This window comes from Bos grunniens, chromosome 11, assembly GCF_055505025.1.
Source record: "Bos grunniens cultivar Pamir isolate PY7600 chromosome 11, Bosgru_T2T1.0, whole genome shotgun sequence".
NCBI lineage: Eukaryota > Metazoa > Chordata > Mammalia > Artiodactyla > Bovidae > Bos > Bos grunniens.
Window position 1 is genome coordinate 94,773,424 of NC_141175.1, and position 14,935 is coordinate 94,788,358.

At 46.5% G+C, this 14,935-nt stretch overlaps 1 long non-coding RNA gene across 1 annotated transcript; it reads right to left on the minus strand.

Annotated features, from left to right (window-relative positions):
- Positions 1-391: 391 nt before the first annotated feature.
- On the minus strand, positions 392-12,044 carry LOC147363575 (uncharacterized). The gene is made up of 3 exons (XR_015135971.1): positions 11,714-12,044; positions 2,122-2,221; positions 392-1,157 (listed from the first exon to the last, which is right to left on the minus strand). It is a non-coding gene; the product is annotated as an uncharacterized LOC147363575 (long non-coding RNA).
- Positions 12,045-14,935: the final 2,891 nt, after the last annotated feature.

Genomic DNA, 14,935 nt, shown 5'->3' on the forward strand with positions numbered 1-14,935 from the left:
CTTTCTCAGAATCTAAGAATACTTATTATAATGTTTTAAAAATAATATTTTGGGTAGATAACAAAAGGAAAATAGACTCATTGGAAATATAGATGTACAGAATAAAGAAAATAAAGATGATCCCATTCCTTCTACTTGGAGGTAACCATCATTCACATCTCCAGAGGGTCTGAAAGGAAGGCCTTTTTCTAGACACACACACACACACACACACACACACATACTTGTACTCACTTTTTTAAAGAAAGAGAATTGAAGTCATACTTTCATATGGCTTCACAACTGCTTTTTTTCATCCAGCGATGTATTGTGAACAGCTTTCCACAAAAAAAAAAAAAATCTCTTTTTTTAATGTCAATAGATTCCATGAATGACCACATAAGAGCACTTATACTTTTCAAAAAACATTTTATTATGGAAAAGTTTGAACATACAAAAGTAAGACAACGGTAAATAGCCCCCCATGTGCTCATCATCCAGCGTCAATAATTATTAACATTCTCTCCTAGTTTCATCTACCCCCTGCCTTTTTTCCCTTGAGTATTTTAAAGAAGAGCCCAGATATCGTTTTATTTCACTGTAAACCGCAGTTGTCTTTATAAGGTCTGCTGTTTGAGAAACTGCCTTGTAACCCAAAGGCGGTCTGCACGCAGGACTACTTTCGAGTGAATCTGTGTTTCATTCGTGACAGCAGCATTGATGATTTGAAAAATAGTCACACATATACATGCAAGTTGTATTATTTATTCAACCTTCGGTCGATGCTTGTAGGGCATATGGATGTACAGCTCCCTTGCAAGAGTTCCAGCCCACAAGCCGTCACTGCCGGTCTGATCCACTCACTCAGGCATTCAATCAAACTCTGCCAAACATTTGTCTCCAGTTGGTTCACACATGTGGGTTCCTCTCCTGACCCCATTGCTCCACCACTGAGTTCCTTCGGCTTCTGTCCTGCACACAGAACTGAAGGCATCAAACCGAATTCTGATCCTGAAGTTGCTTAACAGGAGAGGCTGCGCGGTCCTCTGCGGTCTCCTAGAGCCATCTTCTCATGCTGCGCAGAAGGACACTGGGCTGTGCAGCAGAAAGAATTCCTTCAGGGGAGGGTTGGAATCTCAAGTCTTCTGTCTCCTAGCCTGTGCTCTTCACTTTATCTGCTTAAGGGGGCAGAACATGATGGAAATGTGACCTTGAGGATGCATTTTTAGCATCTCACTGAGTTATCTCTGTACTGGCTCCTTATTAGGCTCCAGGGAGGTCTGGGGCCTGATTTCTACGGTTCACCTCCTTGCCTTCCAGCTCTCCTGCCAAGGGAGTCTTGAACATAAGGATAAAATCCAAAAGGGAAACAAAGTAGCAGCTCCCTAATCTCCGAATGCATGCCCAGCATCTCCCCAAAGCAAGGCTGCTCTGATGAGCTGGGTGGACAGTCCAAGCTTCCTGGGAAGTCCAAGGAGAGCTTCCTGCCCCCAGCCCCACATGACTCCGTAGCCCGGGGCAGTGTGGCAGGCTTGGCAGCCACCTGCCCGCTGTCCACAGGCTAGGAGCACCTGGTCCACCCCGCCTCGGGCAAGCCGTGAGAACGTAGCACAGGAAGTGAGAGGAGGCAGGAGGCTGGCGGGCCTGCCTGGGAAGGCCGGGTCCCAGGAAGTGAAAGAAACAAGAGGTGGTGTCTGAGTCAGCCCACCCACCGTGAAGTGTCCAGTCTTGACCAGATCCCCAGTGTGGCTGGCTGGGGCCAGAAGGGAGGGAGATGAGGAGAAGGCCTGTGATTCCTCACCTGATGTTCCTTAGATTGGAGAGGGATGGACTGGGCGTTCCCCTGAGGGTCACGCTGAATTGTGGGGGTCAGAATCTCATCCCCTTCCCCAGCGTGTCAGAGCTGTAATGTTTACTATTTTGACTGTTCGACAGTCGCTTTGTTGAAACAGAGGTCAGCCGGCATTGCTGAGCCACGTGTGCCGCAAGGACACCGGGATGATGCCGCAGGAGGTCTATGTGTTTTCCTTCTCTTTCTTCTTTGCCATCCTCCTGCCAGACGGTTTAGGTTGGAAGACTAATTCCTCCCCCACTTTCCTGCCTACCCTCCCTTTCGTCCTATTGCGACGTTGGGCTACCTACTGAGGGTCGGGTCTTATGCTGTACTCAGGGCTTCTGGAGCTTCGAGGTTCCCAGATGAGGACTGAAGCAGTTGGACAGAGGCAGTAGTAAGGAGAGGGTCCTGAGAGAAAAGCAAAGGAAGCGCTGTAAAGAGACGCCGGCCATTAGACATGCCCTGGACCCCTGTGTCCCATTCCCCACCACTGAAGATGAGGAACCAGGGTCTTCGAGGCAGAAAACGATCCAAAGCTTCTACTTGGGAACCCTGCCAGGAGGGTTCCCCGATCTCCAGCCAAACTGAGGAGATTCAGGGCAAGAATCAGGTAGTACCAGCCCCAAAGATGTGGGCTTGGGCTTTCCAGGGAGCCCAGGTCTGTCTTAAGAACCTTAGAAACTACTCAGGAATCCCAAACATTCTAGTTCCTCCCTTTTGGTTTAGTACAGTTTTTCATGCATGTCACATGCAAGGGCAGGCACACTTGCCCACACACATGTGCGCATACACACACACACACACACATTGGGTAAGCCTCCCCATCCTTCCCCATCATCCTCCATACCCTCCACAGTCCCTACCCACTTTTTTATTGCTAATAACTGAGCCATTCTATTTATTCAATTGCTCACTAAGATTTATTAAGCTTCTGCCATGCTGTGCCATGCTAAGTCATTTCAGTCATGTTTGACCCTTTGCAACCCTATAGATTATAGCCTACCAGGCTCCTCTGTCTGGATTCTCCAGGCAAGAATACTGGAGCGGGTTGCCATGCTCTCTTTCAGGGGGTCTTCTCAACCCAGGGATCCAGCTCGTGCCTCTTACATCTCCTGCATTGGCAGGCGGATTCTTTGCCACTGTGCTGTGCTTAGTCGCTCTGTCATGTCCAACTCTTTGTGACCTCATGGACAGTAGCCCACTAGTCTTCTCTGTCCATGGGGATTCTCCAGGCAAGAATACTGGAGTGGGTTGCCATGCCCTCCTCTAGGGGAACTTCCCAATCCAGGGATCGAACTCAGGTCTTCCGCATTGCAGGCAGATTCTTTACAGTCTGATCCACCAGGGAAGCTCACTAATTTCTTACCACTAGCACCACCTTATTAAAGCTCCACATGTGCCTAATTATAGACTGAGTGCTTTTGGAGATAGAAGAAAAAGAAAACATCAGAAGTCCCTTCTTGCTTCCACCTCCATTATGAAGATTCTGTTATGACTGTAAGAGATCTGTCTAACCTTCAGAAGTTGAGGGAAAGAGAGACCATCTGAGGGTCAATTTTGTGTGATTCAGATTCTGGGTTAGGGGACCCAGAGCAGTCCTGGCATGGGTGGTCCAGCAGGCTCCTAGGAGGAGGAAGTTGGAGGGCCATTCTGAGATGAATGCTGCCCAAGTGAGGACAAGCCCAATGGAGAAGGAAGGTGCCTCAGGTGGAAGTAGGGGGACGTGGGGACAGGCAGGACATAGGACTGAGCCAAGGTGCCCCAGGCACAGAGAGGAACCAGCCTGGGTGGAGGGCAGGTGCACAGGCCAGAGACAAGCATGATGGGGAAAGGGTGGTGAGGGAACAGCCAATTGCAGGGCCTGTGTCAGACGCATTTGTAGGACACTCTGCCTGGAATTTTTCCGGAGAGGTAGGGAATTTGGGTCTGTGTATATTTTTAGCCTCGTCTTTTCCGCCCTCTTCTGAGCAATGCTTCTAAGAGCTTTCAGCCTGAGGTCATCTGTTTTCCTAGTCCCTGTTCCAGGGAATCAGATGCCAGCACTACCACCTCACACGGAGGCTGCTGCCGCCCCGGCGCTGACCCCAGGAGAGCGACGTGTCCACTGGACCACAGGAGCAGCCTGTGGGAGGCCGCCCTGGTGGCGGGTGCAGATGTTCTGAGCCTGCCAGAATGTCACCCCTCTGTCCTGGCCTGGCTCTAGGGAAGAGCTCCTCTGAGGTTGTGAGAAACCCCCAGATGCCTGTCCCCACTTCCCTTCAGGGAAACACAGGCACCCCTCAGCCTCCAGGACTCCTGTGGTTATAAGCACTGCCTGCCTTTCTCTCCTGCTGCTTGTGGCTCACCCCCTCATCTGTTTGCTCCACTCCATTTTCCCTGCCACCACTGTAGGTAGTTCCCAAGATCTGCTTTCTCCCTCCATCTGCCTCAGAGGACAGCGCCTTTGATTCTTCCCTTTCTAAGCCCGCATCCTGGTCCACAGTCTTATTGCCAAGCTTCAGGCCCACATCTCCAAGTCCCTGGTGGACATGCCCACTATTAACAGAAAAGCATGGCCAAAACCAATTCACAATCTCTCCTCCAGAACCTTTCAGCCGTCTTGTTTCTGTCAGAGGTACCGCCAGGCTACTTTCCAGACTGGAAGCTCCAAGGCGCCTTGCTGCCTTCCTCCTCTCCAGTGGTCATGCACAGTGAGACAAGACGGATTTACTCTTTCTCAGCCCGTTTCAATCCCACTGGCATCGTGGCTCGGCTGGATGACCCCAGCCACCTCCAGATGGCCTCTTCCCTGTGAGCCCTTCTTGCCCGGCCACTCTGTAATGCACTTCCCACCCAACCAAGAGTCCTCTGTGTCACCTCTTTTCTTGTTTCATCAAATCCCAGGTCCTCTCCTTGACTTCCACATCCTTCTCTCATTCCCTCCACCTTTCAGCTTCAGCTTCACCACTTCTCTGACTTCTCCTCCACCTTAGTCATCCCCAGAACATAGCAAGTTTATTCCTGTCTCAAAGTCTTTGCTCTGTGTTTCCTCCATCTTCCCCCTTCTCTCCAATCTATTTCAAATCCTTTGCAAGGGTTTAATCTCCCAAAGGCAAATTTTATTTCTCAAAGCATATAACACATACCAGCCTGGAATTGTCCTCAGAGGCAGTCTGAAAGTCAGAAGAAAATCCATCTCATTTTAAAAAATGTTTTGTCTATTTAAAAATTCTTTTTCACCAGAATGGTATTACCCAGCTTGAGCAATCAGATTTTCTCCCCGGGTCTTCTGAAAAGCATAGAACAGGACATTAAAAGACACAAAAGAGTTACCAGAGGAAACACCTGCAAAGGAGGAAGGAGGAACACTCTCCCAGAATAAAGGAGAGGGAGCCAGGGGGCTGAGAGGAACCTTCTGAGGGCAGTGCAGGCCTGCCCCTGAGAAGGGGAGAGGGAAGGAAGGAGGGTTGGGGAAAAAGAATCTGAGACTGTGGTACAGTTCCAAGAAAGTCTCAGCATTGGGAGGATGGTGAATCGAATTCACCTGGCTGAGGAGTCCTGCATCCCCAGGAACAGGCTAGCATTAGGAGCACTGCTGTGCTTTGCCATTGCCTGGAGTAGCCCCAGGAACCACGGAAAACTCTGGTGGATCCAGCAGGGCAGCAGCTGGAGCTGTCTTTCCATATCCTCATCAGAGCAGCAGTTCTGGGCAAAATATCTTCAAGGCTGGCTCAGGGGTCAAAGCTGACTTAGTTTCTGCTGCTGAGGAAAACTTAGAGTAAGGGCTCAGATTCTGAATCCTCCCAAAGTTGAAGATGAGAACCAAAGTTATTGGAATGTGCTATGCATTCCCACGGAGAAGGCAATGGCACCCCACTCCAGTACTCTTGCCTGGAAAATCCCATGGATGGAGGAGCCTGGTAGGCTGCAGTCCATGGGGTCTCGAAGAGTCGGACACGACTGAATGACTTCCCTTTCACTTTTCACTTTCATGCGTTGGAGAAGGAAATGGCAACCCAATCCAGTGTTCTTGCCTGGAGAATCCCAGGGATGGTGGAGCCTGGTGGGCTGCCGTCTATGGGGTCGCACAGAGTCAGACACGACTGAAGCGACTTAGCAGTAGCAGCAGCAGCAGCAGCAGCATGCATTCCCAAAGAGAACTCCTTGAAATAAGGGGGATTCATGTCCATTATCATGTCAAGGCATTGTCACCATTGTCACCACCATCGTCACCACCATTTCCACCCTTGTCACCATCATCCTTACTATAACCATCTTAACTGTCATCATTACCACATCATCCCCACCACCCCCACCATTGCTTTCATCAACACTCCAATCACTGCAACCACCACCTCCATCACCACAACCAGTAACACGTCTCCACCATCACCAATACTCTCACCACCAGCACCACCATCACGGGCATCATTGACCACCAACCCTGCAACCATCACCATCGTCACCACCACTATCACCATAGCACCACCATCACCGCCGTCATGACCACCACCTTCTTCACCATCACTCCACCATCACCACCATCACATCTGTGAATTCAGAGAGTATGGTGCAGGGAAAAGCAATCTGATTTACCCTGTGTTGGCCGCTAGTTTGTAGTGTGACCTCAAGCAGCTGTCTATCTCGGCTAATCTTTACTGTATTTTTCCATTTAGCAAATAACTACAGTGCATCTGCTCTGAGTCAGGCAGTCCTGCATGAAGCAGAGAGTAGGCTGAAATTATTGTAGGTCTGATTGGCTGCCAAACCTAAAGCCAAAGAATCAATGGTGTTGCCTAAAGATTGACCACACCCAAGGCTTCCTGCAAACAGTGGTCATGGTAGCTGCTGTTTGGGATGTGACCTTGCCCTGGTTAGAATACCCAAGGGCAATAAAAGGTTTTATATTTTATCCAGTTACTGTGGGAAGCCAATAAATGCATCGCTAAACTCAAGGGCCTTGAGAATGATGCAGAAGTTCAGGAGAGAACTTAGGGCTCAAGGTTTAGCATGTATCTAGTGAGGCCCAAGGAGGGTGAGGCCCTGCCCATTGGCGGCACAGCAGAGTATGCATTGCATGGCTGAGCTGGGCCCATAATCCTTAGCTGCTAAGTGTTCTCTGGAGTTGCTGGAGGAGGATGGTGGCTGGGGTGGGGCCTGTCTGGGATAAGAACAGGAATGTTGCTAGAATACAGCTCAAGGGTGAAATAAAGGCCATAGGCTCTGGGTGATGACAGAGGCAGCTGCCACAAGCCAGAGTCCCAGCCACATCTGGGCTGCTGATTGCACAACCCAGCTGTCAGCTGGGCCTTCTGACTCCCTGGTGGGGTGGGCTGGCTGGGGGACTGGAGGAGGGTGGGCAGGAGGCCTTGGGAAAATTCAGCACCTGCTGGTGGGTCTGGTGAGGCCTTCCTCCTTTCTGAGGATGACCTGGCTGAGGATGAAAGTGGGGGCAGAAAGCCAAGGGATCCTTCTCAGTTTTCAGTGTTCCCTTTGCTTCCACCACCCCCTGCTCTCTCGGTCACCCCGCATGTCCCTGAAAAGGGAATTTCCACAGTTCCCTTCCCACCCATCCTGAAGACTGGGCAGGGTGGAGGGTGAGCCGAGGGACAGAGAAGAGATGGAAATTCCCTTAAAGTTGGTGATGGTGGGGGATGCCATGTGTAGGACTGAAACTACAAATCTGTGGCGTCAAGTCTATTCCAGGAACGATGTGTTCTCTGATCTCCCCTCATCCCGCACCCTCTCATAGAACCCCAGGGTACCCAAGGGCCCTGTGTTTTCTGGAACCTGTAAGGGGTTGGGCTGTCCACCCTGTCATCAATCTGTGCCCCTAGTCTGACCTCTCCCCACACACATATCAAGGCTGGGACCCAAAAAGAAGCCATCCCTGAGGTCAAGGGCCTCGTCTCATTTGGGAAAAGGAGTTCCTCCATGCCTCCCCCACAGGACTGGGGTTCCTGAAAGAATGGATGCCAAGTACTTGAGGGACCGGGGAGCCGGTGGGGCCTTCCTTCTTCTTCATGATCAAGAGGAACCAGGCTCTGTGAGAAATGGGACACCACTGCTCATTTTACTGCTCTATTTTTTTTCCCTGAGAACTGGGACAAGAGCCCAGAAAATACATTTCCTCAACTCTAAGATTTTATAGATTTTGAGAAGCACTAAACTACTGCACAATTACACTCATCTCACACGCTAGGAAAGTAATGCTCAAAATCCTCCAAGCCAGGCTTCAGCAATACGTGAACCGTGAACTTCCAGATGTTCAAGCTGGTTTTAGAAAAGAGAGTTCCAGAAAAACATCTATATCTGCTTTATTGACCATGCCAAAGCCTTTGACTGTGTGGATCACAATAAACTGTGGAAAATTCTGAAAGAGATGGGAATACCAGACCACCTGACCTGCCTCTTGAGAAACCTGTATGCAGGTCAGGAAGCAACAGTTAGAACTGGACATGGAACAACAGACTGGTTCCAAGTAGGAAAAGAGTACGTCAAGGCTGTATATTGTCACCCTACTTATTTAACTTATATGCAGAGTACATCATGAGAAACGCTGGGCTGGAAGAAGCACAAGCTGGAATCAAGATTGCCAGGAGAAATATCAATAACCTCAGATATGCAGATGACACCACCCTTATGGCAGAAAGTGAAGAAGAATTAAAAAGCCTCTTGATGAAAGTGAAAGAGGAGAGTGAAAAAGTTGGCTTAAAGCTCAACATTCAGAAAATGAAGATCATGGCATCTGGTCCCATCATTTCATGGGAAATAGATGGGGAAACAGTGGAAAGAGTGTCAGACTTTATTTTTTGGGGCTCCAAAATCACTGCAGATGGTGACTGCAGCCATGAAATTAAAAGACGCTTACTCCTTGGAAGGAAAGTTATGACCAACCTAGATAGCATATTCAAAAGCAGAGGTATTACTTTGCCAACAAAGGTCCATCTAGTCAAGGCTGTATGACCATTTTCCAGTGGTCATGTATGGATGTGAGAGTTGGACTGTGAAGAAAGCTGAGCACGGAAGAATTGATGCTTTTGAACTGTGGTGTTGGAGAAGACTCTTGAGAGTCCCTTGGACTGCAAGGAGATCCAAACAGTCCATTCTAAAGGAGATCAGTCCTTGGGTGTTCATTGGAAGGACTGATGCTGAAGCTGAAACTCCAATACTTTGGCCACCTTATGCAAAGAGTTGACTCATTGGAAAAGATTCTGATGCTGAGAGGGATTGGGGGCAGGAGGAGAAGGGGACGACAGAAAATGAGATGGCTGGATGGCATTACTGACTCAATGGACATGAGTTTGAGTGAACTCTGGGAGTTGGTGATGGACAGGGAGACCTGGCATGCTGCAATTCATGGGGTCGTAAAGAGTCAGACACGACTGAGCAACTGAACTGAACTGACTGATGTAATTACAGATTTTTCTTTGGTTGTGTTGTTGTTTGCTGAGGTAGGAGAGGGAATGAATTGCCTAGCAAGGACTCAAGGTCCTCTCTTTTATCATCAGGATTTTGGGTTTTCCAAGATGGAGGCAGAATTCTAATGGCCCAGGTTTCTTTCTGAAACTGTGGCTTGGATGGAGGTAAGAAAGCTGGGTGAAACAGTGGAGTCATCTCTCTTCTTTCCATGATACTATTCCTATTCACTTTCCATTCAAGGAGCACAGTCTCTTAAGGACCAAAAGAGACTTTAAAATACATGCTCAAGCTATGCTCAGTTACATCTAGGGACAAGACTCTCAGAATACTCTTAGTTATGTCTAGGGGCAAGAATTTCAGAATGCTGCTGCTGCTAAGTCGCTTCAGTTGTGTCCGACTCTGTGCGGCCCCATAGACAGCAGCCCACCAGGCTCCCCTGTCCCTGGGATTCTCCAGGCAAGAACACTGGAGTGGGTTGCCATTTCCTTCTCCAATATTCACCCTCACATTCATCCAATGTCAGGGCTGCTGGGAGGGTGAAAGATTTCTTCTTCATGCTGGATTAAAATAAATCCCCTTGGAGCCTTCTAGTTTGAGTTTTAACCTTAGGGACCACAGAAAATAAGTCCATGAAGTGAAGTGTTAGTTGTTCAGTCATGTCTGACTCTGTGATCCCAGGCTCTTTCTGTCCACGAGATTTTCCAGGCAAGAGTACTGGAGAGGGTTGCTATTTCCTCTTCCAGGAGAGTTCCCTGACCCAGGGATCAAACCTGCATTTTCTAGGTCTCCTGCATCTCAGGCAGGTTCTTCACCACTGAGCCACCTGGGAAACCCACAGGAAGCACAGAAAATAAGCTCCTATCACTTAAGAAAGTGGCATAACTTCATAGACTTTCTCTTATTTTGATGAAATTTTCCCACCTAGTTACTTCTTTTTTAAATATGTTTCTAGATTCCTCCTCATCTAGATGTCCTTTCTGTCTGTCAATATCCTCTGTAAAGAGTTAAACCCACGGCTGCCCACTGTGCCACATCATTGATAATGATGTGGGGTCTGCAGGACCCTTCTCAGTGATGACATGGAACCTCTGTTTCTCCATTCCAAGCCCACACATCTCTTTGCATCTCTTTATTTTCTACTGAGCTTGTTGTTAATTAAAATTCATAAGCCCTTGACACATTATAAAGTATCCATCTAGATTTGGTTGTCTTCTTTGATCTCAATATAAAAATTTGCATTAAATCTGTATTTTTAAATATTTTGTTAGACCATCTTATACTTTCAGCCAATACATTAGTTTCCTTTTGCTGCTTGTAATGAATTGTCACAAGCCCAGTGTTTTACAATAGCGCAAATTTATATCTTATAGTTCTAGAGAGCAGAAGTCCAAAATGGGCTTCACTGAGCTAAAATCAAGGTGTGGAGGCACTGAGATAAGATCAGTTTCCTTGTCTTTTCTAGTTTTTAAAGGTTTCCTCATTCCTTGGCTCACCATCCCTTTTTTCATCTTTAAGGCCAGCAGCAAAGCATGTTTAGACTTCACCCTGCCTCTATTTCTGTCAGCGCATCTCCTTCTCTGACTCTGAAGTGTTCTTATCCTTACACCCAGATAAACCAGGATAATTTCCCCTTCTCAAGGGATTTAAGGTAATCACATCTGCAAATTACCTTTTGCCACATAAGGTAACATATTCATAGGTTCCAGGGAATAGTAGCTGAACATTTTCTGGGGGAGGGTCACATTATTCTGTCTTTCACAGCCAGAAAAGACTTTTTGTCCTGATTCTTTCACTTAATATTATTTATTCCCATTAATAGTATAGCATCTGTCAAATTGGATAACATCAAGTTATTGTTCTTATCCAAATTATTGATAAAAATATTAATATAGATTGAACACTAAGATCCTTCTTCAGGTTGATGCTGATTCATTAATAAACACTTTTTATGATTATTCAAATAGTTAAGAGTCTATAGAGAGCTTTCCTTTCCCCCTTCCTTTCTTTCTGCCTTTCCTCCCTTCTTCATATAAACCCAATTTGTACAAGTACTACATTAAGTTCCTAAATATAGGAAGGGGAAATATAGAAACTGTCCCTTCCAAGTTGGATCTTACAGTATATTGGTGGAGAAATATTATTCAGAAATTATACTAGTTAATATTAGATGTGGCAGTGCCTGCAAGAGATCCAACTTCAATGTCTTAAACAAAAACCTATTTGCTTTTTTTCCCAAGAGAGAAAACTAAAGGTAGGCACCCAGAGATGGTAGATACATATTTCTCTTATTTGGAAGATACACATTTATTCCTGTTTTAAAAAACTTATAATTTTTTTTATATTACTACGTAACAAAGTCTAAAGTTACTCAAACTATTTACTCTTTTCTATGTATGATGATCTATCACACCCAAACTTTTATTAATACACTATTTTCCAAATTTTATTCCCATTGGAGGAGGTCGCCATTAACCCCACCATAGAGCTGCCAGAACTCACATGGACTGGGAAATAGACTCTTGGAGGGCACAACAGGTCCTTGTGTACCAGGACCCAGGAGAAAGGAACAGTGACCCCACAGGAGACTTGCCTGTGGGTGTCTGGGAGTCTCTGGCGAAGGTGTGGGTCACTGGTGGCCGGCTTCAGGGTCGGGGGCACCAAGTGTAGCAGTACATGCATGGGACCTTCTGAAGGAAGTCACCATTATCTTCATTACCTCCACCACAGTTTGCTGCTGCTACTGCTGCTAAGTCGCTTCAGTCGTGTCTGACTCTGTGTGACCCCATAGACGGAAGCCCACCAGGCTCCCCCGTCCCTGGGATTTTCCAGGCAAGAGTACTGGAGTGGGGCAGGGAGGAAACACAGCTCCATCCATGAACAGAAAATTGGATTAAAGATTTACTGAGCATGGCCCTGCCTATCAGAACAAGACCCATTATCCCCTCAGGCAATCTATCTCATCAGGAATCTTTCATAAGCCTCTTATCCTTCTCCATCAGAGGGCAGACAGACTGAAAACCACAATCACAGAAAACCAACCAATCTAATCACATGGACCACAGCCTTGTCTAACTCAATGAAACTATGAGCCATGCCATGTAGGGCCACCCAAGACCGATGGGTCATGGTGGAGAGTTCTGACAAAATGTGGTCCACTGGAGAAGGGAATGGCAAGCCACTTCAGTATTCCTGCCTTGAGAACCCCATGAACAGTATGAAAAGGCAAAAAGATAGGACACTGAAAGATGAACTCCCCAGGACGGTAGATGCCCAATATGCTACTGGAGATCAGTGGAGAAATACCTCCAGAAAGAATGAAGAGACGAAGCCAAAGCAAAAACAACACCCAGTTGTGGATGTGACTGGTGATGGAAGCAAGGTCCAATGCTATAAAGAGCAATATTGCATAGGAACCAGGAATGTTAGGTCCATGAATCAAGGCAAATTGGAAGTGATCAGACAGGAGATGGCAAGAGTGAACATCGACATTTTAGGAATCAGTGAACTAAAATGGACTGGAATGGGTGAATTTAACTCAGATGACCATTGTATCTACTGTTGTGGGCACGAATCCGTTAGAAGAAATGGAGTACCCATTATAGTCAACAAAAGAGTATAAAATGCAATACTTGGAGGCAATCTCAAAAATGACAGAATGATCTCTGTTTTCAAGGCAAACCATTCAATATCATGGTAATCCAAGTCTATGCCCCGACCGGTAATGCTGAAGAAGCTGAATTTGAACGGTTCTATGAAGACATACCAGAGAAGGCAATGGCACCCCACTCCAGTACTCTTGCCTGGAAAATCACATAGACGGAGGAGCCTGGTAGGCTGCAGTCCATGGGGTCGCTAAGAGTCAGACACGACTGAGCGACTTCACTTTCAGTTTTCACTTTCATGCATTGGAGAAGGAAATGGCAACCCACTCCAGTGTTCTTGCCTGGAGAATCCCAGGGACGGGGGAGCCTGGTGGGCTACCATCTATGGGGTCACACAGAGTCGGACACGACCGAAGCGACTTAGCAGCAGCAGCAGCAGCATGAAGACCTACAAGACTTTCTAGAATTAGCATCCAAAAAAGATGTCCTTTTCATTATAGGGGACTGGAATATAAAAGTAGGAAATCAAGAAACACCTGGAGTAACAGGCAAATTTAGCCTTGGAGTACAGAATGAAACAGGGCAAAGGCTAATAGAGTTCTGCCAAGAGAATGCACTGGTCATTGCAAACACCCTCTTCCAACAACTCAAGAGAAGACTCTGCACATGGACATCACAAGATGGTCAACACTGAGGTCAGACTGATTATATTCTTTGCAGCCAAAGATGGAGAAGCTCTATACAGTCAGCAAAAACAAGACTGGGAACTGACTGTGACTCAGATCATGAACTCCTTATTGCCAAATTCAGACTTAAATTGATGGAAGTAGGGAAAACCACTAGACCATTCAGATATGACATAAATCAAATCTCTAACAATTATACAGTGGAACTAAAAAATAGATTTAAGGGACTATATCTGATAGAGTGCCTGATGAACTATGGATGGAGGTTTGTGACATTGTACAGGAGACAGGGAGCAAGATCACCCCCAAGAAAAAGAAATGCAAAAAAATCAAAATAGGTGTCTGAGGAGGCCTTACAAATATCTGTGAAAAAAAGAGAAGAGAAAAGCAAAGAAGAAAAGGAAAGATATACCCATTTGAATGCAGAGTTCCAAAGAATAGCAAGGAGAGATAAGAAAGCCTTCCTCAGTGATCAGTGCAAAGAAATAGAGGAAAACAATAGGCTGGGAAAGACTAGAAATCTCTTCAAGAAAATTAGCTATACTAAGGGCATATTTCATGCAAAGATGGGCTTGATAAAAGACAGAAGTGATATGGACCTAACAGAAGCAGAAGATATTAAGAAGAGGTGGCAAGAATACACAGAAGAACTGTACAAAAAAGATCTTCATGACCCAGATAATCACAATGGTGTGATCTCTCACCTAGAACCAGGCATCTTGGAATGTGAAGTCAAGTGGGCCTTAGGAAGCATCACTGTGAACAAAGCTGGTGGAGGTGATGGAATTCCAGTTGAGCTATTTCAAGTCCTAAAAGATGATGCTGTGAAAGTACTGCATTCAATATGCCAGCAAATTTGGAAAATTCAGCAGTGGCCACAGGACTGGAAAAGGTCAGTTTTCATTCCAATCCCAAAGAAAGGCAATGCCAAAGAATGCTCAAACTACTGCACAATTGCACTCATCTCACATGCTAATAAAGTAATGCTCAAAATTCTCCAAGCCAGGCTTCAATAATATGTGAACTGTGAACTTCCCAATGTTCAAGCTGGTTTTAGAAAAGGCAGAGGAACCAGAGATCAAATTGCCAATATCTGCTGGATCATCAAAAAAGCAATAGAGTTCCAGAAAAAAACCTATTTCTGCTTTATTGACTACTCTAAAGCCTTTGACTGTGTGGCTCACAATAAACTGCGGAAAATTCTGAACGAGATGGGAATACCAGACCACCGGACCTGCCTCTTGAGAAACCTGTAAGCAGGTCAGGAAGCAGCAATTAGAACTGGACATGGAGCAACAGACTGGTTCCAAATAGGAAAAGGAGTACATCAAGGCTGTATATTGTCACCCTGCTTATTTATATTTATATGCAGAGTACATCATGAGAAACTCTGGGCTGGATGAAGCACAAGCTGGAATCAAGATCGCTGGGAG